This window comes from Budorcas taxicolor, chromosome 3 (assembly GCF_023091745.1).
Source record: "Budorcas taxicolor isolate Tak-1 chromosome 3, Takin1.1, whole genome shotgun sequence".
Lineage (NCBI taxonomy): Eukaryota > Metazoa > Chordata > Mammalia > Artiodactyla > Bovidae > Budorcas > Budorcas taxicolor.
Window position 1 is genome coordinate 119382569 of NC_068912.1, and position 23279 is coordinate 119405847.

Below are 23279 nucleotides of genomic sequence, written 5' to 3' on the forward strand. Positions count from 1 at the left end.
CATTACTGACTCGATGGACGTGAGTCTGAGTGAACTCCGGGAGATGGTGATGGACAGGGAGGCCTGGAGTGCTGCGATTCATGGAGTTGCAAAGAGTTGGACACGACTGAGTGACTGAATTGAACTGAACTGAACTGATGGAGAAGGAAATGGCAACCCACTCCAGTATTCTTGCCTGGAGACTCCCAGGGATGGGGGAGCCTGGTGGGCTGCTGTCTCTGGGGTCACACAGTCAGACATGACTGAAGTGACTTAGCAGCAGCAGCATCATGACTTCTTACACTTGCTATTTTATCTCCCAGCTCTAGTACTTCCATTTTAGCCTTTTTCATAATTTATAGTTCTTCATCAAAACCTTCCATGTAATGAACTATTTAAATACATTAACCAGTGGTGTTAAAGTCTATAACAGCTCCTGCGTCTATATCTTCTCTAAGTCTGTTCCCAACGGTTGTTTTTCTTGCCTGGATTTTGGTCATTTAGTACTGTTTCCAGTATGTCTGGTAATTTTTGACTGAATGTTTGACAGTAAGTATAAAATGTTTCAGGCTTCCCTAGTGGCTCAGAGAGTAAATAATCCATGTGCAGTGCAGAAGACCCAGATCCAATCCCTGGGTCAGGAAGGTCCCCTGGAGAAGAGAATGGCAACCCACTCCAGTATTCTTGCTGTGAGAATTCCAGGGACAGAGGAGCCTTGGAGGCTACAGTCCATGGAGTTGTGAAGAATCTGATGCAACTGAGTGACTTTCACTCACTCATAAAATATTTCAGGCATAGTTTAAGATTCTGGATTACATTATCTTCCCCCAAAGAAATCTTTTTGGCTTCTGGTGGTTCATTAACAGGGAAGGAAGTTTGCCTCCAGCACTTTGAGTTGGGCTGAGTGGATCTGTGGGAAGACATACCTGGTGGACTTTGGCTGATGCTGGGAGGCCCTTCCTCTCTGGGAGGCACTTTTCTCTGTTTACCATCCTCGGCTCTTTGGGATACTGATGCTTCAGACTCTCAGCTAGGGTCTTCTGCCCACTTTTCTAGTCTTTGGCGCCAATGCTGGTGAATAACTTAAAGGAGGAAGAAGAAGCAAATGCTGTACTCATTTCTGTGAGTTTTCCTTCCCTCTAGGATCTTGACCTCTCAATTACTCTTTGCCTTGGCAGCTCTTTAGTACCTTTAAATTGATTTTTAAAATGTATTTTATCTAGATTTTTTGAAATGGTTCTCAATGGCACTGGTGAATGTGGTTCACTGTTACAAGCAGCAAACATTTCCCTTTTGACATTTTAATGCTTATTTTGGCACAGGTGGGTGATGAAAATGAGCGTCATCCTTTCTTCTTATCTTCACAAGCAAGTAGATTATTAGACCACCAATGACAAATGTCTACTGAGCCTATTTGCAAGGTACCAGAGGCAGAGGAAATACCTCTTTTCTGGGTTCTTCCCAGGAAGCTTTCAGAGCACTGGGAAGAGGGGCAGATGCTTTGTGACCATTTAAAGACAGCTTTACCTTACATCATCTTGTTCTGTTGAAAGGAAACAGTAACTCTTTGTGATCACCCGTTTAAAAGGCTGAGGCCAATCCCTAGCACACAGCTAGTGCTCCATCAGTGCTCCTTGCTATTGCCAACTTCTAGAAGCACCTTCCTGCTCTCCTTAGAGCTTTGCATTCCTGTCTCCCACCTTCAAAAGCTCTTACAAGAAGTTGGCATAAACTAGGAGTTTGGGATTAATAGATACACACTGCTGCTGCTAAGTCGCTTCAGTCGTGTCTGACTCTGTGTGACCCCATAGATGGCAGCCCACCAGACTCCCCCGTCCCTGGGATTCCCCGGGTAAGAACATTGGAGTGGGTTGCCATTTCCTTCTCCAATGCATGAAAGCGAGAAGGGAAAGTGAAGTTGCTCAGTCGTGTCTGACTCTTAGCAACCTCGTGGACTGCAGCCTACCAGGCTCCTCTGTCCATGGGATTTTCCAGGCAAGAGTACTGGAGTGAGGTGCCATTGCCTTCTCCGAGATACACACTACTATACCTAAAATAGATAAGCAACAAGGACCTGGATACATGTATATGTGTGGCTGAGTCCCTTTACTGTCCATCTGAAGCTATCACAACCTTGTTAATAAGCTATACGCCAATAGGGAACTATCTTCAATGTTTTGTAGTAACCTACAACTGGAGAAGGCACAGAAAAGAATCTAAAAAAGATATATATATGTACATAACTGTTGCTATTGTTTAGTAGCTAAGTCATGTTTGACTCTTTGCAACCCCCTAAACTGCAGGAGGGCTCCACCAGGCTCCTCTGCCCATGGGATTTCCCAGGCAAGAATATTGGAGTGGGTTGCCATTTCCTTCTCCAGAGGATCTTCCTGGCCGAGGAATTGAACCTGCACCTCCTGTACTGGCAGGTGGCTTCTTTACCACTGGGACACCTGGGAAGCCTATATATATGTATATGTGAATCTATGGACCCACAGACATATACACACATATATATGAATCACTTTGCTGTACACTAGAAGCTAACAAAAATTGTAAATCAGTTATATTCAATAAAAAAAATTTATAAAAATTGAGAACTGCGTGTGTATCGACCATTCCTTCAGACAACCAAGGGATGAAATGTGAGTTGTAACTAAAAACCAAGAACGAGCCAAGTGTCCACACCCTGATTTTCTCTTCTCTTCTCCTCCCACTTTGAAAAGTTGGAAGAAACTGCATTTATCAAAAACCCAGGAGAGTTACCCTGGACCCAGGATTTCTTTCCTTGCTTTCCTCCTCCCCTTGAAACGTAACAATGAACACACAAAGCAAAATACATGAGCAATGCTTTTCTTACAGATAAACTGTCAAAGACTAGAGGACGAAAGGGAAAGCTACAGAGCGAAAGAGACTTTATAAACATCAGTCCAACCCACTGTGTTAAGCTTGTTTGGATTCTTATTCAAACAAAATATTAAAAGATTAAATTGACGTTAGTGAGACAATCGGAAATGTGAGCACTGACTTAGTATTTGATAGTAAGGGCTTTCCGTGTAGCTCAGTTGGTAAAGAGTCTGCCTGCAGTGCAGGAGACCTGGGTTCGATTCCTGGGTTGGGAAGATCCCCTGGAGAAGGAAGTGGCAACCCACTCCAGTATCCTTGCCCGGAAAATCTCATGGACAGAGGGCTGCAGTCCATGGGGTCGCAAAGAGTCGGGTACGACTGAGCGACTAACACTAACTAACACTAAGAAAATTTTAACACAGCCACAAAACCATTATCCTGCCTAAGTATATGAGTCCTTATCTCTTAGAAATACACGTGAAGAGGGTACAGAAGAGATTTTAGGATGCCTTGATTGGCTTCTAAAAAATATGGAGGAAGAGGGGAATAGGAGGGAGTACAGATTTTAAAAAGAGAAAAAGACTGCCCGAGGGAGGATGCTTGAGTGCTCCAAAGGTTAGAACTACACCCAGAGTGAGTGAGTGCTCCTGAGACTTCTGTCTCTTTGGATCAGCTACCACTCTGCCTTATCTCTTCTCATTTCCTTCTTTAAATTCTGTATAAACCATTAGCTTCTGTACTAATCCCCATGGAGAGCGGTAGGTTTGGTAATATCGTCACAGGTAATCAAAGTCCTCATTTCATTTATCTCTTTTCCTATTAAGGGACCAAGTCTCTCATCTCCACAGGTTCCCAGTCCCCCAGAGCTACAGGAGAGACAGTAGCAATTTGAGACGGGATTTGAGTCCCCAGATGGTCACTAAGCGCCAACCACTGGGGATACTAAGCCAAGCACTGAGGCCGGCAGAGCAGCCCTCATTGCTGTGACGGGGAGGTGGGGGCAAAGCATAAGCTCCATGTCTGGGGCTGGAATTCCCAGTGAAAAGTTGGCCCCATATGGGAGGACCCTACCCCTAGCACCCCAACCTAGCCCCTTGCTTGTTGGAGACAGAACAGCCATCCTGGGTCCAAGCAGCAGCACTTTGGGTGTCCACCAGCCACACGAGCCTGGGGAATCTTTTAGCCTGCCTGAGCAGCAGAATCCTCATTTAGAAAATGAAGCTACCGTTCTTCCCCTGCCTCCTTCCTTAAAGGGAATTAAGGTCAAAGGAGTTAAATCTTAGGAAAGAGTTTAGGGAACTTCAGCGCAAAGCATTATAAGAAGGGGAGGGACCATTACGAGAACCTAGAAGCCCTGGGTCAGTACAAATTGCCTGAGAAGCGTGGCTTGATTCCAGCTGTTTAGGTAAAAGAAATCAATGGTAACTGAAGACAGAAGCTTTTTGGTGCTGGAGTCTTTAGAAGACAGGACTTGGGAAGAGCAAACCACTTATCCAAAGCCTCCTCAGGCGTCCCTACCTCATCTCTGCTGTCCCCCAAACAGCGACGGCACGAGCAGGGATCATTGGCTGATCCCTCCCTACGTTTTCTCTAGACTGGTGACAGCATCTCAGTCCCGGTGGTCTCTCCCCTGCCATGAGCCCAACTTTAGTCAGGCTCAGCTACGAGGAGATGGGACAAAACGCACCCCGCAGCCCACTGTGGCAGGCACAGCACCTTCTCCGTAATGCAAGAGGCTCCTCCTGGTTGGCACCTTGGCTCTTTTCAGTTCAGTTCATTTCAGTTCAGTCACTCAGTCGTGTCTGACTCTTTGCAACCCCATGGAATGCAGCACGCCAGGCCTCCCTGTCCATCACCAACTCCCAGAATTTACTCAAACTCATGTCCATTGAGTTGATGATGCCATCCAGCCATCTCACCCTCTGTTGTCCCCTTCTCCTCCTGCCCCCAATCTCTTCCAGCATCAGAGTTTTTCCAATGAGTCAACTCTTCGCATGAGGTGGCCAAAGTACTGGAGTTTCAGCTTTAGCATCAGTCCTTCCAAAGAACACCAAGGCTGATCTCCTTCAGAATGGACTGGTTGGATCTCCTTGCAGTCCAAGGGACTCTCAAGAGTCTTCTCCAGTACCACAGTTCAAAAACATCAATTCTTCGGTGCTCAGCCTTCTTCACAGTCCAACTCTCACATCCATACCTGACCACAGGAAAAACCATAGCTTTGACTAGACAGACCTTTGTTGGCAAAGTAATGTCTCTGCTTTTTAATATGCTATCTAGGTTGGTCATATCTTTTCTTCCAAGGAGCAAGGTTCTTTTAATTTCATGGCTGCAGTCACCATCTGCAGTGATTTTGGAGCCCAGAAAAATAAAGTCTGACACTGTTTCCACTGTTTCCCCATCTATTTCCCATGAAGTGATGGGACCAGATGCCATGATCTTCGTTTTCTGAATGTTGAGCTTTAAGCCAACATTTTCACTCTCCTCTTTCACTTTCATCAAGAGGCTTTTTAGTTCTTCACTTTTTGCCATGCGTGGTGTCATCTGCCTATCTGAGGTTATTGAGATTTCTCCCGGCAATCTTGATTCCAGCTTGTGCTTCTTCCAGTCCAGCGTTTCTCATGATGTACTCTGCATATAAGTTAAATAAGCAGGGTGACAATATACAGCCTTGACTTATTCCTTTTCCAGTCTGGAACCAGTCTGCTGTTCCATGTTCAGTTCTAACTGTTGCTTCTTCACCTGCATACAGATTTCTCAGGAGGTAGGTCAGGCAGTCTGGTATTCCCAACTCTTTAAGAATCGGCTCTACAGTTGACTCAAAGCCAGTGAGGCACTGATCATGCTGGGGCAGTAAAATCCGCCAACAGTCCCCACCCCGCTCACCCTCTTTGTGAAGAGGATCCACAAAAACGAAGCATGGGGACGTCCCTGGCTGTCTGCTGGCTGACTCCACCTCCAAATGCCGGGGCCCGGGCGAGACCCTGGTCAGGGAACTGGATCCCACAGTTAGAGGTTCACACGCTGCAACTGAAGGTTCCCTTCTCAAAGAAGCAGCACGCCACAGCCAAGACCAGCATTGTCAAACAATAATAAATAAGATAAATACATTAAAGAAAGAATGCAAAAAACATTAAAGAAGGAATGCAGCATGGAGTCAGGCGCCTGCCCACTGCCCAGCACCATCTCCCCAGGGAACACTCACGCGGAGGCCCTGAGTCGGGAATGCTGGGTAGCGGGCCACTCAAGGGATTTCTGACACCCTCAGCGGCAACCAGAGGTTCAATAGCAAAGCGCATGGAGAAAAGGGATTGGGGGCAGGTCTTGCCCCTACCTGTGCTTCCTGCCTGAGAGGGGCAGCCTCTGGGGTGGGGTGAGACCCTGAGGGCCTGCCGCAGTCTGCTGGAAGGTGTGAGGGCTGCCCCCCAGGCCATGCCAACCGCCTCGTGTCCACACCCACACTGGGATGGTTCTCTGCTCCACCTCTGGGCTGGGTGGGTGGAGATGCCTCCGCAGAGTGGGCCACTGGCAGGAGGGGAGACCCGAGCCCAGAAGCAGTCTGGGGCTGCTAGGACTTCCTGCAGTCTTTCTGGAAAAGATACTTTACACCCTCCAGTCATCTGGGAGCAAGCTCCAGTTTCCTGTGAGAGAGCTGAGGGGTGGGGGTGCAGACCTGCCTGAACTGAGGGGTGGGGGTCCATCTGTCTGTCTAGACTGAGGGGTGGGGGTCTGTCTGTCTGGACTGAGGGGTGAGGGTCTGTCTGTCTGTCTGGACTGAGGGGTGGGGGTCTGTCTGTCTGGACTGAGGGGTGGGGGTCTGTGTCTGGACTGAGGGGCAGCGGTGTGGGTCTGTGTGTCTGACTGAACGGCAGGGGTCTGTCTGTGTGTCTGGACTGAGGGGTGGGGGTCCGTCTGTCCGTCTGGACTGAGGATGGGGGTCTGTCTGTCTGTCTAGAGTGAGGGGTGGGGATCTGTCTGTCTGATTGGGGGGTGGGGGGCATCTGTCTGTCTGTCTAGACTGAGGGGTGGGGGTCTGTCTGTCTGGACTGAGGGGTAGGGGTCTGTCTGTGTGTCTGGACTGAGGGGTGGGAGTCTGTCTGTCTGTCTAGAGTGAGGGGTGGGGATCTGTCTGTCTGTCTAGACTGAGGTGTGTGGGTCTGTCTGTCTATAGTGAGGGGTGGGGATCTGTCTGTCTGTCTAGACTGAGGTGTGTGGGTCTCTCTGTCTGGACTGAGGGGTGGGGGTCTGTCTGTCTGTCTAGACTGAGGGGTGTGGGTTTGTCTGTCTGGACTGAGGGATGGGGGTCTGTCTGTGTGGCTGGACTGAGGGGTGGGGGTCCGTCTGTCTGTCTGGACTGAGGGTGGGGCTCTGTCTGTTTGGACTGAGGGGTGGGGGTCTGTCTGTCTGTCTAGACTGAGGGGTGTGGGTCTGTCTGTCTGGACTGAGGGGTGGGGGTCCGTCTGTCTGTCTGGACTGAGGGTAGGGCTCTGTCTGTCTGGACTGAGGGGTGGGGGTCTGTCTGTGTGTCTGGACTGAGGGGTGGGGGCCCATCTGTCTGTCTGGACTGAGGGTGGGGGTCTGTCTGTCTGTCTGGACTGAGGGGTGAGGTGTGGTCCTGCCCGGGCCGGGCTGGCCATTGTGTCTACTCCAGACACCGGTCTTCCGGCGGGGCAGGTGATTGCCTTCCACAGACAGGCTGCACCAGGGGGTTCTCAGGACACAGCAAGAGGGACCGGGGGGCCCACCCCACATTCCGTTTAAGGACCCTCTAGATGGACAAAGGATTCTGCAGCCTCCGCAGTGAGGACACGCCCTCAAGATGCAGGGAAACCCACCACGTACCCACGTGCATGGACGCCTGTGTGTGTGCGTGTGTGTGTGAGTACAGAGCCCTGAGTCACTGCTCACAGCAGGAGGAAGGCAGTTTTCAGACAGCATCTGCTCTGTGCTCCTGGTAAGTTCACGGGACTCTAGAAAGAGGCGAGGAGGGAGATGGCGAAGTGACAGGCTAAGATGGAGACGGCCCGGCTGAGAGGCAGGGCCCCCAGCATCAGGCAGGAGCCCGGACTGCGCCAGCAGGGGGGGCGGGGGCTCTAGAGACGCCGCAGGGGCCCAGGGACCGTGTAGGGACACAGGGACAGAGGAGTGAGAGGAGAGGAGAGGAGAGGCGCCCGACGGACAGGATGGTGTCATGAAGGACGAGACGGCGACCCTGGGCCAGTCACTCCCCGAGCTGGTGGGACGAGATGATGGCACCCAGGAGGGTCAGTGTCGCCGCCCTGAACCCACACGGCCCGAGCCCGGCCTCCTGTAAAGGTCACACCAAGTCTGCAGACAAATCGTGACCTTACACGAATGCCTCTGCGTATCCCGCACTCTCGTCTGCGTTTGAAAATGTAGAAACGTGCCCTGGAGAGTGGACAGACGTGCTTCAGTGATGCGGCCAGGAGGCAAGCTGGTGAGGGCAGCATCCAGCCTCTGCCCAGGAGGTGCGTTGATGCGGAGACACTGACGCTGCACCATCACCCAGCCCGGCCCTTCCCTCCTGACCCGTGTGAAGTGCTCTGATCGTTAGAAATGGCAGAGAATCAGAGAGCTTTCCAGCCGGGCCCCAGCCCCTGCATCAGCACATCATCCTGGACACCCCTCTTCAGGCCTCTCCACCCCGAGTCAGCCCCACCCTGTGCACGCCGGCCGGCTGTGCCTGTCCTGGTCCTCACAGCCTCCGCCGCACAACTGGCATCCCCACTGCCTGGTGGGCTCCTTCTCTTCTTCCCCTGCCCCCTCCAAGGACACCTCTTCCGAGAAGCCCTCCCTGGTGTAGGCCAGGCCTCCCCTACTTGTGCCGTGCTCCCACCGTGGGTTGAGCTTGGGAGTCATCAACACATGGCAGTCTCTAGTGGCTTCCTGGGGCCTGGCACTGACTGTCCTCACTCAGCTTCTGAACGTCTTCCCTGAGTTCCACGGTGTAAACTTGCAGGCCAGCATCCTCCCCTGGACTGAGCCACACGCACACAGGGCATTCACACACCCACCTTTGCTCACTGCTGCCGCAGCCCCCAGAGGTGCAGAGTAGACTCCTAGCATTTCAGCTCTTCACGGGGTCAGGAGGGACAGATGGGGTGGGTGACTCCAGCTGACCAGTCCCCACCTTGGGGTTAGCCCTCTCCAAGAACACCTTGGCCGTGACCCCCTTGGAGCCCACCACCCTGCTGGAGAAGGCTACCAGCATCTCTGACGTGATGGAGGGAAAGGGGACAGAAGGCCTGTCCTCCAGAGGGAAGGGAACAAGTTAAAGCCAGCTGAGGACACGTGTCACCAGAGAGGGACAGATGCAGGCACCAATGCGAGCAGGCTCACCTGGAGACAAGCACTACTGGGAGCCTGTCAGGGTGCAGTCGGCCGGCTCTGGTCGGTGTGGAGGAGACCCTGGGGGTGTTGGCTACCCGTAGTGCTGGGAGGTGGAGCTGGCTTGCGCAGGTGACAGGTGGGTCATGATAGATTTGCCATGGCCTGTGAAAGCCAGACCGGCTTGAGCCACAGGACATGCTCGTGGGTGCCTCCCTGTCCCCAAGCCAGCCCTGGAAGGGTCCCAGGGCCACACCCGGAGCCCACAGATCTAGGTGATCCTTGGAGTCCATCTGTCTGCAACTCTGTGCCCAAAAGTTCATCTGCTCAGACAGCAGGGGAGCTGCATCTACGGGGGAAACCGAGGCTCAGCTGGAGGGAGCCGCTGTCCAGGGGCCCGCAGCCAGGACAACAGGTGACCCTGGGCGCTGCCCCTGACCGGCTGCACAGCTGGGCTGCCCCGGCCCTTCTCAGAGCCTGGTTTCGCCCCCTGTGAAGCACAGGGGCTGCCTTCCAGCACCTCCAGTAGACGATGCTCACCTCTGCTCAGTCCTGACTGTAAGATGAAGGAGCTCAGTCCCCTGTTTGGCCGGGTCCTGTGGGAAGGTGGCGACAACACCAGACAAGACGGGCTGCCGGGCCTTTTCTCCAAGCACCTGAGCTCTGTGAGGGCGCCAGGGTGGGGGCCACCAGCATGGAGGACTTGCTGCTCCGACTGCTTGAGGCTGAGAGGAGGGCCGGGGGGGCACAGGACGCCAGAGCACCAGGCACGCTGTATTCCATCACCGCTCTGACCTGCATAATGAGCGGGCGGCAGTCTTGCCCAGAAGCCGCCTCTCCTGCTGCCCCTCCCTCCCAGCACCGCCCAGGGGAGCCCATCTCTGAAGCCCCTCACTTCTGAGTGCCCAGTGGCCAGGCAGCGGCCTCTGACTGCAGGGGGGTTTGGGCATGGCCTGTGGAGTGGATGGCCCCAGGGCTGAACTCCGTCCTCTAGAACCACGGACTCTCAGGGTAACGTCCGAGGGGTCACCCAGGCACTTCTCCATCTTGGGGTCTTCATCTGAGTTCCAGAGAGAAGATGATTGCAAACCACATTCCAGGGAGGTTGAGAAAGAGGTTCAGGCCTCAGTCCCTCAAGGGGAGGCTGAAATGAACCCAGCTGGTATCACAGGCCATCAGGATACCAGGGGTGGAAATGAACCCGGCAGGTATCACAGGCCATCAGGATGCCAGGGCAGACCCACATCCCTCCTCAGAGGCCACGTTCCATGATCGAGATGGTCGATCCCTCAAGGGTCGTGTTCAGGGGTCAGAGCGGACTCAGACACTTGGAGGGGCCGTGTGGGGCACTCTCTAGCCTGCGGGCCAGGACTGCGCTGGTCGGGTAGGGTGGGATGCACCAGGCCAGGGCCCCGGAAGGCAGGTGGGCTGGAGGGTGCAGACCGTGACTCCCACCCAACCAGGCCTAACAAGCGGCCCACACGCCTGAACAGGGGCAGGATGGCCTGACTTGCTCACATGAGTCCACCCACCCGATGCTTGTAGAGTCAGCAGAGAAGAAGCAGGGGAAGCCGTGCTAATTGCTCGGCGTCACAGTGGATGGAAGGAGCTCAGGCTTCAGCCTGGGAGGGTCCAGCTGCAGGCCAGGCCATCCCAGATGGAGCCCCCATGCCGGGCCCCCTGGAGGCACTGCTGGTCTCTGAAGGCCCAGCATGGCTGCAAGAGCCGAAGCCTGGGGAGCGGATGGGAAGGATGGCCATTAGGCTGGGATGGGTGGCCCAAGGAGCGTCCAGGGTCCTCCGCGGTGTGACGGGTGCTCTGGACCTCTTCAAACACACCGCACACGGCCCAGAGCAGGATTGCTCAGCCTGCCACGCACAGCTCTTCACTTATCTTTGAAACTTTATTCTTTGTTTCTATAGAAATGATACAGACTCAAAGCGGAAAAAAAGAGACAAACAATCCAGAAACAGAGAAAGGAGAGCTTCTCCTAGCTCAGCCGCCTGGACAGGACCGTGGCTGAACTTGGCTCAGGGCCCTTCTGCCTATAAAAGCAGAAAGAGAAACGAAGCCCCGCCAAGGCCAAGCCCGGAGCAAATCGCGGAGAGGGCATGGTGTGCGGAGAGTCTGGGAGAGGGCCAGACCTCCTTCTTTCCAAGGGCACCCAAGGGAGACAGCCCTGCAGAGTGAGAGGAATTAACTCGTTTATACGAACTCAAGCTTACAGTTATGCTTAAACCAGGTCACAGCAAGCACGCTGCTCTGAAATTGACTTTTTTCTATCAACAATGGCTATAGAAATAGTTTAGTATCAACAATCAGCCATGTATGTCATTTTTTTTAACTTCTGTGTGATATTCCAATGTATTTACCATAACTAACGTAACTAACCTCCATTTAAGACCCACTGACAGCTCTTATTGCTCCGTTTTTTCTATCTTACTTTTTAAAAAAATAAGTGATATTGTAAGGGCATCTTTGGGCTTCCCTGGTAGCTCATCAGGTAAAGAATCCACCTGCAATGCAGGAGAGAGCCCAGTTCGCTTCCTGGGTCGGGAAGAGCCCCTGGAGAAGGGAGAGGCTGCCCACTCCACTATTCATGGCCTTCCCACTCCACTATTCATGGCCTTCCCTGGTGGCTCAGAGAGTAAAGAATCTGCCTGTGATGTGGGAGGCCTGTGTTCGATCCCTGGGTTCGGAAGAGCCCCTGGAGAAGGGAAAGGCTATCCACTCCAGTACTCTTGCCTGGAGCATCCCAGGGACAGGGGAGAGTCGGACACGGCTGAGCGGCTAAGCACACGGCATAGAACAAGGGCTTCTTCGCGCACTGTTCTTTCCACCCTCTGTCATTATTTACTTTAGAACAAATAATGACTCAAAAGGCAGAGACATCTGTTTCATGATACCTATTTCCAAACTGTCTTCTAGGTCATTCTCTTTCTAAAAAAAAAATTAAAAAAATTTTATTTTGTATTGGGGTATAGCCAACTAACAGTGCTGTGATAATTTCAGGTGAAGAGTGAAGGGACTCAGCCATACATATTTAGATCATTCTGATTTAAGATTCCTACTAAATATGCAGGAATCTTCTCACCAGCATGAAGATTGCTTCCAATCCACTTTCTGAATCCCAATAGGGAGTCTTTTCTGGATCTCATCGCTGTCATATTTTTTCTTCTGTTTTGTGTGTGGCTGTGCTGCCCTTTCTGTTCTCAGGGTGACTTGATTTCTAATTTATTCCTAAAAACTCTTATTTATATGGATTTGTTGGTCAGATATACGAAAAACATGGTCCCAAAATGTTGACCTTGTAGGAGGTGTTTCTCATCCATCTGTTTTACACTTTCCTGTGGTTACATTTATCAGTGTTTCCCATTATGGTTTCTAGAGTTGGAACATCCAAAAGAAAAAAAAAAAAAGACCTTTTCAATGAGGCTCCATTCTAGAACATTCACAATCTGGTTTCCATTGTATAATTTTCTGATGGTTCTGGATGTATTTAGTTTTAAAGACATTGGACTCAAACTGTCCTCTTTCTCCACCTGCTGAACCATTTCTGCCAAACATTTTATTGAAAACTAAAACCAATCTCTCTCTTGGTCCGAAATCCACCATTCTGTCACCCAGCCCTGCACCACCCACACCTGGATTCAGCAACAGGGGTTTTAGTTTCAGTTTAATTCCCGACAGGCTTGACCCTCTGACATTGCTCTATTTGAGAATTTTTCTTACTATTTTCTTCTTTTTTCATTTCTGGTAAGGAATCTCTGATATTTATAATGAGAATCATCTTACTCGATGAACAGAGAAGTGAGCACAGGAATAAACCATGAGGGCATGGGGTCCCCTGTGATCTTCTTCCACTTCCTACAACTGGCCCTGAGGCACCATCATAAAACCACAGTTCAGTTCAGTTCAGTCACTCACTTGTGTCCGACTATTTGCAACCCCATGGACTATAGCACGCCGGGCCTCCCTGTCCAGCACCAACTACCAGAGCTTACTCAAACTCAGGTCCATTGAATCGGTGATGCCATCCAACCATCTCATCCTCTGTCATCCCCTTCTCCTCCCGCCTTCAATCTTTCCCAGCCTCAGGGTCTTTTCCAATGAGTCAGCTCTTTGCATCAAGTGGCCAAAGTATTGGAGCTTCAGCTTTAGCATCAGTCCTTCCAATGAATATTCAGGACTGATCTCCTTTAGGATTGGCTGGTTGGATCTCCATGAGTCCAAGGAACTCTCAAGAGTCTTCTCCAGCACCACCGTTCAAAAGCATCCGTTCTTCGGCGCTCAGCTTTCTTTATGGTCCAACTCTCAGGAATCCTGGAATCAGACGACACCAGAGACACTCCAAGGGCCCTGTCTGCTCTGCACTCATAAGTGGAAACATTTGAAACAGATATTCACTCGGTGACTTTTTGTTTGTCTTTTTGTTGGAGGGCATCTTCCTTCCTTGGACAGCAAAGAGATCCAACCAGTCCATTCTAGAGGAAATCAGTCCTGAATATTCATTGGAAGGACTGATGCTAAAGCTCCAATACTTTGGCCTCCTGATGTGAAGAATTGACTCATTGGAAAAGATCCTGATGCTGGGAAAGATTGAATGCAGGAGAAGAAGGGGACAACAGAGGATGAGATGGTTGGATGGCATCACTGACTCAATGGACATGAACGTGGGCAAACTCTGGGAAGTGGTGAGGGACAGGGAGGCCTGGTGTGCTGCAGTCCATGGGGTCACAGAGAGTCAGACATGACTTGACAACTAAAGAGCAATGATAATCTTCCTTTTTGGCTAATGTAATCCCTCTCCACTCAAGACTCATCTGATGCCCTTGAGTCTGGGGCCTTGTGTCCCAGCCCTAGGTCTGTATGTCCAGGTGTCGGGTCTGCACAGAGTCTCCAAAGGTGGCCCCGCCCCCTCCTCTCCCTGGAGTCTGGGCCTCGCTTGGCTGGTGGGGTGGGGGGAGGGACGAGGCAGTCCCCGCTGTGGTCAGCCCTCCCCCCTGGGGCTCACATCTGTCACCTCTCTCCACTCTCCGGCATTCCCCGAGCTAGCATCTCTGCAGAAGGTTTACTCCATGCCAGGGGCACCTGCTTGTCAGGGTCTCCCATCTGGTGCTTGTTTCAGTTACCTACTTCTGTGTACCCAACCACCCAGCACTTGGACAGCAACGTGTCATGAGGTTCTCTGATCGTCCAAGGGTCACCTGGGCTCAGGTGGGAAGTCCTTGCCTGGAGTAGCTCGTGGGGTCAGATGGAAGGCAGATGACAGGCCTGAAGGTGCCCAGGTCAGAAGTCCCAGGAGGCTGCGCCATCACACGGCTGCCCTCTTCGCCGCCCTCTTAGCTACCGTATCTGGAACAAGAACAGTCTGGGGGTCTCTCTCATGCATCTGGAGATTACCTGAAGGGGCAGGCTTTACATGGGGATTACAGGGTGCCCGAGGTGCCCGGGATCCAAGTACCATGGCGTGAGGGTGCTAACTGAAGGCACGTCCGGTCTCCTCTGCAGGAAAAGGGCACTGGTGGTGGCCTCGGGCCTGGCGCAGTCTTGGGGGGTGGAAAGGTGCTGCGGAGAAATCACCCAGCATGGGGCTCCTCACCAACCCGAGCGAGTACGGACACTCGAAACATACTGAATGTCCCTTAGAAACAACAGTCGATTACGCTTCTTGTACCTGAGTGTCAAGAGCAATGAATACCTCTAGCCATTTTAAGTTTCCATAAGCTGCAGAGACTGTTAGAAATACTGGGTAGATAGATGAGGGGTTGGAAGGGTAGATGGATAGATGGATGTATGGATGGGTGGAGGAATGGATGGATGGATGAGGTAGATGGATGGATGGGTGGGACAGATGGACAGATGGATGGATGCAGGGAGGGAGAGAGGGATGGGGGGGCAGATGTTAAATGGACATTTAGGAGCATGACATGTCTTTGAAGATGAGTTTTCTGATCTTAAAAATTCGAATGTGGTCTGTTCACTGATTTGTGATGTCAAATGTGATGTCGTGATGTTTGGAAGAAAATGGTTTCAACAACTACTCCTTTCCTTTGCACTTCAATGATGCTTTGTCATGTAGAACTGTCTCCTTTTTCACAATATGTGCTCTCGAATCAACCCTGGCACTTCTGAGCACTGCAGACCAGCCTCGTGGGCCAGAGTAGGTCTCCTTGGCCCACCTGCAGTTCTATGCGTGGGGCAGCGTGAGTCTGGTGAGACCCAGTGGCCTTGAGATGAGTCAAGTGCAAGTTCAGTCCTCTCTGCAGCTAGCTCTGAAGGCTGGGTCTCCGTCCAGACGATTGGCCTTTGAAAGTAAGGTGATCTAACTGGGACACAGTCAGGAATGTGCGGCTCGGTGCCCTGCCAGCTGCCTGTGGGAAATGGACAGAAGCACATTGCACGTGGGAGAGTGTGTCCCTTGTGGAGTACCAGGTCACTCTGCAGCTGCGTCCCCTGTGATTGTGTAAAACAGGTGAGCAGAGCAGACAAGCTTAAACACAAACAGGCCAAGTGAACGTGAGGGTTTAGTAGGGTTCTCGCTCGTTAGGTGTCAGCCTGGGCTGCTCGAGGATGCATCAGCCATCAGAGCCGTGAAGCCACCTCCACTTTCCGGGATCTGGAGCGGAGCTAGTCAGACTCCAGGGTGCTCAGGTCCCCATGCCTGTGAGAGTGGAGATCCTGTTTCAGGAGGCCAGGGCCTGGCCTGAGCGTCTGCATTCCTAACAAGCTCCAGCTGAGGCTGATGCTGGCTGTTCATGAGCCACACGGAGAGAGCAACGGTCCTCACACAGAGAGCAGGGTTGCGAGCCGAGGCGGAAGGGGGCTCTTCTGAGAGGGCCTGGGGGGTGGCGGGAGCCCACCTGGTCCTGACGCAGCTGGCACCTGCTCCTTTGCCCCCACCGCCTGCCCCTCTGCGCCAGACTCTGCCCCCTTCTCTTCCCCGGTCACATGGTCTCCTCCCACTCACAGCTCAGCTGAGCTCCCCGGGGTGCTGCCCACATTTGCAGCCCCTGGGACACCGGGGAGTCAGGGACACTGGGTTGTGACCCAACCCTGGCCCTGCTGCGTAAGCACAGACTGTCACAGACTGAACACCTGGAGCCGGCAGTAGCTAACGCTGTGGGAACAGACGTTCTTCAGAAACTAGTGCAAGGGGGAAAACAGACTGCAGAATAGGTATGGACCCAAATCAGAATGCAGTGTGGACACGAGAGAACCACAGCCGAGAAACGGGGTGAGGGCCAGTGGACGGACAATTATAAGAGCAAACATCAGGGGCAAGGGGCTCTGGCTAAAGCAACCCAATAGGATTGTTGCTGAAGGCAGGCCTGAGAGGTCAGACATCCCCTGGGGTGGTGGCAGGGGGAGGTGAGGATCCCAATGAGACATAGAAGGTGATTAGACATGATGGTGGGTTTTTTGGTGAAACTGACCCAGCAGGGTTTCTACTAAAAATGGATGTTACAGGGAAATGCACGCATGGGCCCAGGAGAAGTTCTGGGATCCTGAATGACGTATGCTCGAGCTAAGAATCTCTGCACCACCTGAGACAGCCAACCTCCTGCACAGAAAGGCCTGGAAAGCTTTATGCAAATTCAAGCGAAGTAAAAGTCGCTCAGTCGTGCCCGACTCCTTGTGACCCCATGGACTATACAGTCCATGGAATTCTCCGGGCCAGAACACTGGAGTGGGTAGCCTTTCCCTTCTCCAGGGGATCTTCCCAACCCAGGGATTGAACCCAGGTCTCCCACATTGCAGGCAGATTCTTTACCAGCTGAGCCACAAGGGAAGCCCATTGCAAATTCAAGAGACTGAAAAATTTCGAAGTCTCTGTCAGAGGGCTCCCCTCCTTTAGATGCTAGCAGGCGACTGCAGGCCTCGTGGGGCCTCAGCTCAATGCTGTGCAGGAGAAGGGCACCGCAGTGCCCCTGGGCCCTGCCCTGTGCCGCTGAGGACAGGACCTTCCCAGAGGACAAGGGGCTTTCACTTTTCTCACCACCCCAGGTCCCTGGAGGCCCAGTCGGCACCCCAGAACCAGGCCGCCCTCGCCGGTTCTCCCTTCGGTCTGGGTGGTGGTTCTGGGTTTTTCCTGCACCTGCCGGGGGAGGCAGGCCCTGTAGCACACGCCGAGGCCACAGGGCCCCCCACACTCACCGTGGGCCTCCAGGCGGACGCAGGCTCAGCCCCTTGACAAGCCACACAGGCTGCAGGGACCCGCAAACCAGCCGGGGCCTCTGCCGGGAGCTCAGCCCTGAGCAGCACTGGCAGCTCAGGGGCTCGGAGGGCGACTCGAGGGGTTTCTGCTGCTAGAAAACGTGGAGTGCTTCCGGACTTGGAGAAGCACAGGCTTCTCAGATCTGCCGGCAGAGACCTCACCCTCTGGTCAGAAGGGACTCTGAACGGATTTTCTCCTCTGGACAGGAGGGAGTTTCCACTCCACAGCAGGTGTCTTCCCTGCCCCTGCTTCTTGGGCTCCAGATCAGAACGGTCTGGACTCGGCTCCTGGCCTGGACCACCCAGCTCGGGGGGTCACAGGCATCCTCTGGGGGAATCACCTGGCCTCCAGGCCTTCTCTGCCAGTGGGGACAGGACGGAGCTGAGCGGGGCTGGCTGTGGTCGGCTGATTGGTGTGCGGTGGGCGAGTCAATGGTCCTCCCCGAGCCCACTGCCCTATAAAACGGAGAGGCCGGAGCAGGCGCAGTCAGAGCCCGTTTACCACTGACGTCACGCTCTGTGCACAGACCTGCCTCTGACACCTCTGTGCTTCCACGTGCCGAGTGCATTGGTTTGGACGTGTTTCAATGCTACACACAGTGTGTGATGTAATGTGTACGACTGTGCAGAGTCATTTGCTCCAACCCCCAACTTTCTGCTTTTACAGGGGCCTCAGGGTCCTTGTATTTGCTGGGCTCATTCCCTATGCATTTCTTTAAATCACAGAAGCAATTTCCAAATGTCATTGGCTTGAAAGGACTTCTCTGTGGTGCTTTAGGGAAACAGAAGAGAGAGATGGAGAAGTCTTCCTTACCCTTCTGATAAAGGCACTAATCCCATCATGGGCCCCACCCTCGCGAGCTCATCTAACCCCAGTCACCCCTCCACATAGCACCTGCTAACACCAACACTCTGGGGGCTAGGACCTCAACATGTGAACTTCGGGATGAGACAGACATTCAGTCTGTAAGGGTGGTGTTGACAGGGAAAGACATTCTTTTATGATGAGCTGTTTCTGCACTGCTCTTATCAGCTTCCTTGTCCGGAACAATTACAAATGTTCGCAAAAGTCACTTCTAGAAGTGAGACTGAAAGCAGGAGCAACTTCCATTCCATGCACACACCCCCCTCCACACGCACACACACCCCTCCACACGCACACACCCCCCTCCACACGCACACACACCCCTCCACATGCACATACCCCCCTCCACACGCACACACCCCTACACACGCACACACCCCCCTCCACACGCACACACACCCCTCCACACGCACACACACCCCTCCACACGCACACACCCCTCCACACGCACACACACCCCTCCACACACACACACACCCCTCTACACGCACACAGCCTGCTGTGAAATTCCGAAATGTGGTACATACAAACATGTGTCTTACCACGCTTCTTCTAAGCTCACCCTCACGCATGACCACGCACTCCCCGGAATAAGACAGAAGAGTGGGTGACAGCGGAGATTTTCCTGCCGGAAAGTCAGTTTCAACGTCTCAGCGCTGTTTCTGCATCTCCGAGTCAGCCTCGCGATGTGTCCACACCCACCTCTCTTCTCTCTCGGACGCCACCCCTTGCTGGTCCAAACCTGAGATCACCATTTTCCCTGCAAACAGATTCTCTCTCACTGCCAGGCCCTCGCTCCCTTGGCCGGTGGCCCCGCTCTGCGAGGCTCCCATGGGGCGTCCAGTGCTGCTGTTCCCCACCCACCCCCAGCACCCCACCAAATGTGATGCTCACCTCCTCCCACCCCTAGAATCCGCCGCTCCCCACCCCAGTCAGAGCTCCTGCAAACACCAGGCCCGGATACCGGGGCCCCTTCCTTTCCCATCCATCCACCCTCCTCCCTCCTGCTGCCAGGGGGAGTTTTCTGAAAGAGGCATCTGTGCTGGACTGTGGCTCCCATGCCCTCTGGATCTCAGCTGTGTTCCCTGACATGCAAGCTCCCGGTGACCTGGGTTTGCCTCCCTCTCCACCACCTTGCTCTTCATGGCCCTGACGTTCACCCATTCATCAAACGCTCAGGAGCCCTAAAGTGTTGAGTGAAGAAATGAATGGAGGAATAGGAGGGCCTCAGCCTCCCAGCGTGTCCTCCCATGTCCCCAGTCTGGGACACTGTCCCTTTTCCCTGTAGGGCTGAGTGTAACCAAGGACCTGGATTGCACCTGGCTGGATTTCAGAGCTGTGATGGGCCAGGGGCTGCTGCTGCTGCTGGGGCCCTCCTGCACCCTTTCAGCAGACAGGGTCTGCAGAGGGCTGTCCCACCTGCCAAAAACTAGGCTTGCGGAGCCCCGAGTCATCTTAGCTGGGGCCTCACATAGAGTGGAGCAGAGCCAAGTCACCTCCATCCCGCTGGGTCCTGCCTAGATTTCTCACCCACAAGAGTGGCAGGAGATGACGGAGCAATCGCTGCTTTAAGCTACCCCATCCCAGGTGATTTGTTATTTGGCGCGTGGTAGCTGACACAGCCGTTAACATCGCAAGTCGCGCCAAGGGCCGGGCAGTGCCCTCAGGGCCCTGTGCCCAGTGACTCTTCAGTCGTCACCACTTCTATGTGGGAGGGGCTGCTACCCACCCAGTCACGGGTGAGGAAACATGCGCAGAGGCTCAGGCGCGCTGCCCAGGGCTCTACAGCCCGCGAGGGCAGACTGAGTGTGATAGTTTTCCAAATGAATCTGAAGAGCTCTTTGAAACCAACAGGCCTTGCCTCTATCGAATGTCATGGGGTCATTCAGGTGACCTGCAGTGTCCTTCTCTCTCCTGTTAGCCAAGGGCGGAGGTGACCCCTCATAGAAGGCAGGGTGACCGTCTCCCGTCAACTGCTGGAGAAGCCTCTGTGCTTTCAGGGAGGCAGGTGTCCAGACCTGCAGAGCATCTTCCTCACCTGGGAACAGGCCTGCTTCCGAGCACCTGCTCTGCACTCTCATCTCGGCAGTGAGTGAGCTCCCTCCCGAGCCCCGAGGTCTGCCTGCTTCACCCAGGTCCCCTCTCTGCCCCTTCTCCCATCACCCACCCCACACCCAGACTGGCCTCCCTGCTGGCACCCTTCACCTGGAGCTCTGTACACATCATCCACCCGCTTGCTCCAGAGACCCCGGAACCCAGGCTCCATCGGGCAGGACATGCCTGACCTGCCCCCCAGCGTCACCAGCTCCCAGACCAGAGCTGAGCACGTACTTGACGTGAGCGAATTACTCCCCACTCTCAGGACGCAGAGAGTGTCCTTGGCGAGTGGAGGATTGTGCCTTTGGCACCCGCACTCCTCTGCGGGATCGCAGCACTGGGGCTGCTGAGGGGGCCGTGAGGGCCTGGGGTCCATGACTCGATGTGAGTAGGCCACTGTCCCTGCCAGGCCCCACTGGAGGGAGGAGCCGGGGGCCAGGCCCAGCCGCACAAGGACCGCGGCCTCCCAGCGCCTGCGGGTGCGTCCTAACTCATCTCCAGGCTCCCGGAGGAGAGTCTGAAAGGACGGAGCAGAGACGGGGGTGGGGTGGCGGGGACCTCTCTGAGGGCACCGCCCCGGCCAGGACCGGCAGGTGTCGTCGCGCAGGACGGTTAACGGGAACAAGCACTGGACGAGTCAGCCAAGGACACGGCAGCCCCTCGAGGGCCGCCCCCCGCCCTCTGTCCTCAGGCCCTGGAGCGCCCACTGGGGTGAGGACGTCCCTCCTTTAAGATGGGATCCTCGGCCTGGAGCGTTTTTTTAATGTATTCATCTAACTGGAGGATAATCACTTTACAACGTTGTGACTTTTTGCCATATATCATCATGAATTAGCCATAGGCATACGTGTCCCTTCCATCCTGAACCCTGCTCCTAGCTCCCTCCCCATCCGACCCCGCCAGGTGGTCACCGAGCACCAGCTTTGGGTGTCCTGCGTCATACATCAAACTTGCACCGGCTATCTGTGTTACATCGTTTGGCATTGCCTTTCTTTGGGATTGGAATGAAAACTGACTTTTTCCAGTCCTGTGGCCACTGCTGAGTTTTCCTAATTTGCTGGCATATTGGGTACAGCACTTTCACAGCATCATCTTTCAGGATTTGAAACAGCTCAACTGGAATTCCATCACCTCCACTAGCTTTGTTCACAGTGATTCTTCCTAAGGCTCACTTGATTTCTCACTACAATATGTCTGGCTCTAGGTGACCTGGATTTAGAAAAGGCAGAGGAATCAGAGATCAAACCAGCCAACATCTGTTGGATCATAAAAAAAAGAGAGTTCCAGAAAGACAGCTACTTCTGCTTTATTGACTATGCTAAAGCCTTTAACTGTATGGATCACAACAAACTGTGGAAAATTCTTAAAGAGATAGGAATATCAGACTACCTGACCTGCCTCTTGAGAAACCTATATGCAGGTCAGGAAGCAACAGTTAGAACTGGACATAGAACAACAGACTGGTTCCAAATAGGAAAAGGAGTACATCAAGGCTGTATATTGTCATTACGTTTATTTAACTTATATGCAGAGTATACATCACATGGAATGCCAGGCTGGATGAAGCACAAGCTGGAATCAAGATTGCCAGAGAAATACCTATAACCTCATACATGCAGATGACACCACCCTTATGGTAGAAAGTGAAGAGGAACTAGAGAGCTTCTTAATGAAAGTGAAAGAGGAGAGTGAAAAAGCTGACTTAAAGCTCAACATTCAAAAAACTAAGATCATGGCATCTGGTCCCATCACTTCATGACAAATAGATGGGGAAACAGTGGAAACAGTGACTGACTTTATTTTCTTGGGCTCCAAAATCACTGCAGATGGTGACTGCAGCCATGAAGTTGAAAGATGCTTTCTCCATGGAAGAAAAGCTATGACCAACCTAGACAGCATATTAAAAGGCAGAAACATTACTTTGCCAACAAGGGTCCATCTAGTCAAAGCTATGATTTTTCCAGTAGTCATGTATAGATGCAAGAGTTGGACTATAAAGAAAGCTGAATGCTGAAGAATTGATGCTTTTGAACTGTGTTGTTGGAGAAGACTCTTGAGAGTCCCTTGGACTGCAAGGAGATCCAGCTAGTCAATCCTAAAGGAGATCAGTCCTGAATATTCACTGGGTTAAGGCTGATGTTGAAGCTCCAATACTTTGGCCACTTGATGCGAAGAACTGACTCATTAGAAAAGACCCTCATGCTGGGAAAGATTGAAGACAGGAGGAGAAGGGGATGACAGAGGGTGAGATGCTTGGATGGCATCACTGACGCAATGGACATGAGTTTGAACAAGCTCCCAGAGTTGGTGATGGACAGGGAAGCCTGGTGTGCTGCAGTCCATGGGCTCACAAAGAGCAACTGAGCAGCTGGACTGAGCAGGTCTGTTTATAAATGGTAATGCATATGTTTCAATGCCAGTCTCTCAAGTCATCCCACCTTCTTCTCCCACTGTGTCCACAAATCTGTTCTTTACCTCTGTGTCTCCTCTGCTGCCCTGCACATAGGCCCAGAGCGTTTACCCAGCCAGGCAGGCGGGGACCAGTGGGCCTCCTGGTCGAGCAGAAGTCCTGCCTGCCCCCCACAGCTCAGGAGTGAGCAGCGTCCCACTTAGAGGTTCAGACACAGACTGGGGCCTCGTGTTGCCTCCTTCTCCAGAGTCAGCCTGGCTGGACGCCCTGTCGCCCCTTCCTCAGCATTTCTGCAGCTGCCTCCCCCTCGGGGCCTCTCTGGGCAGCAGGTGGCAGTGAGGTGGGCCCAGGCAGGAGGCGCCAGGCCCAGTGGGGAGAGGCTCAGACTTTTGTCCGGCAACCAGGACAGACGCCTGGCCTCCCCGTGTGTCACTGAGACGTCACTGCACAGCAGTGTGGTCCCAGAAGCCACGATCACAGCCCTGCCAGTTTCTCCTCCTTCCGTCACGACCCCAGAGT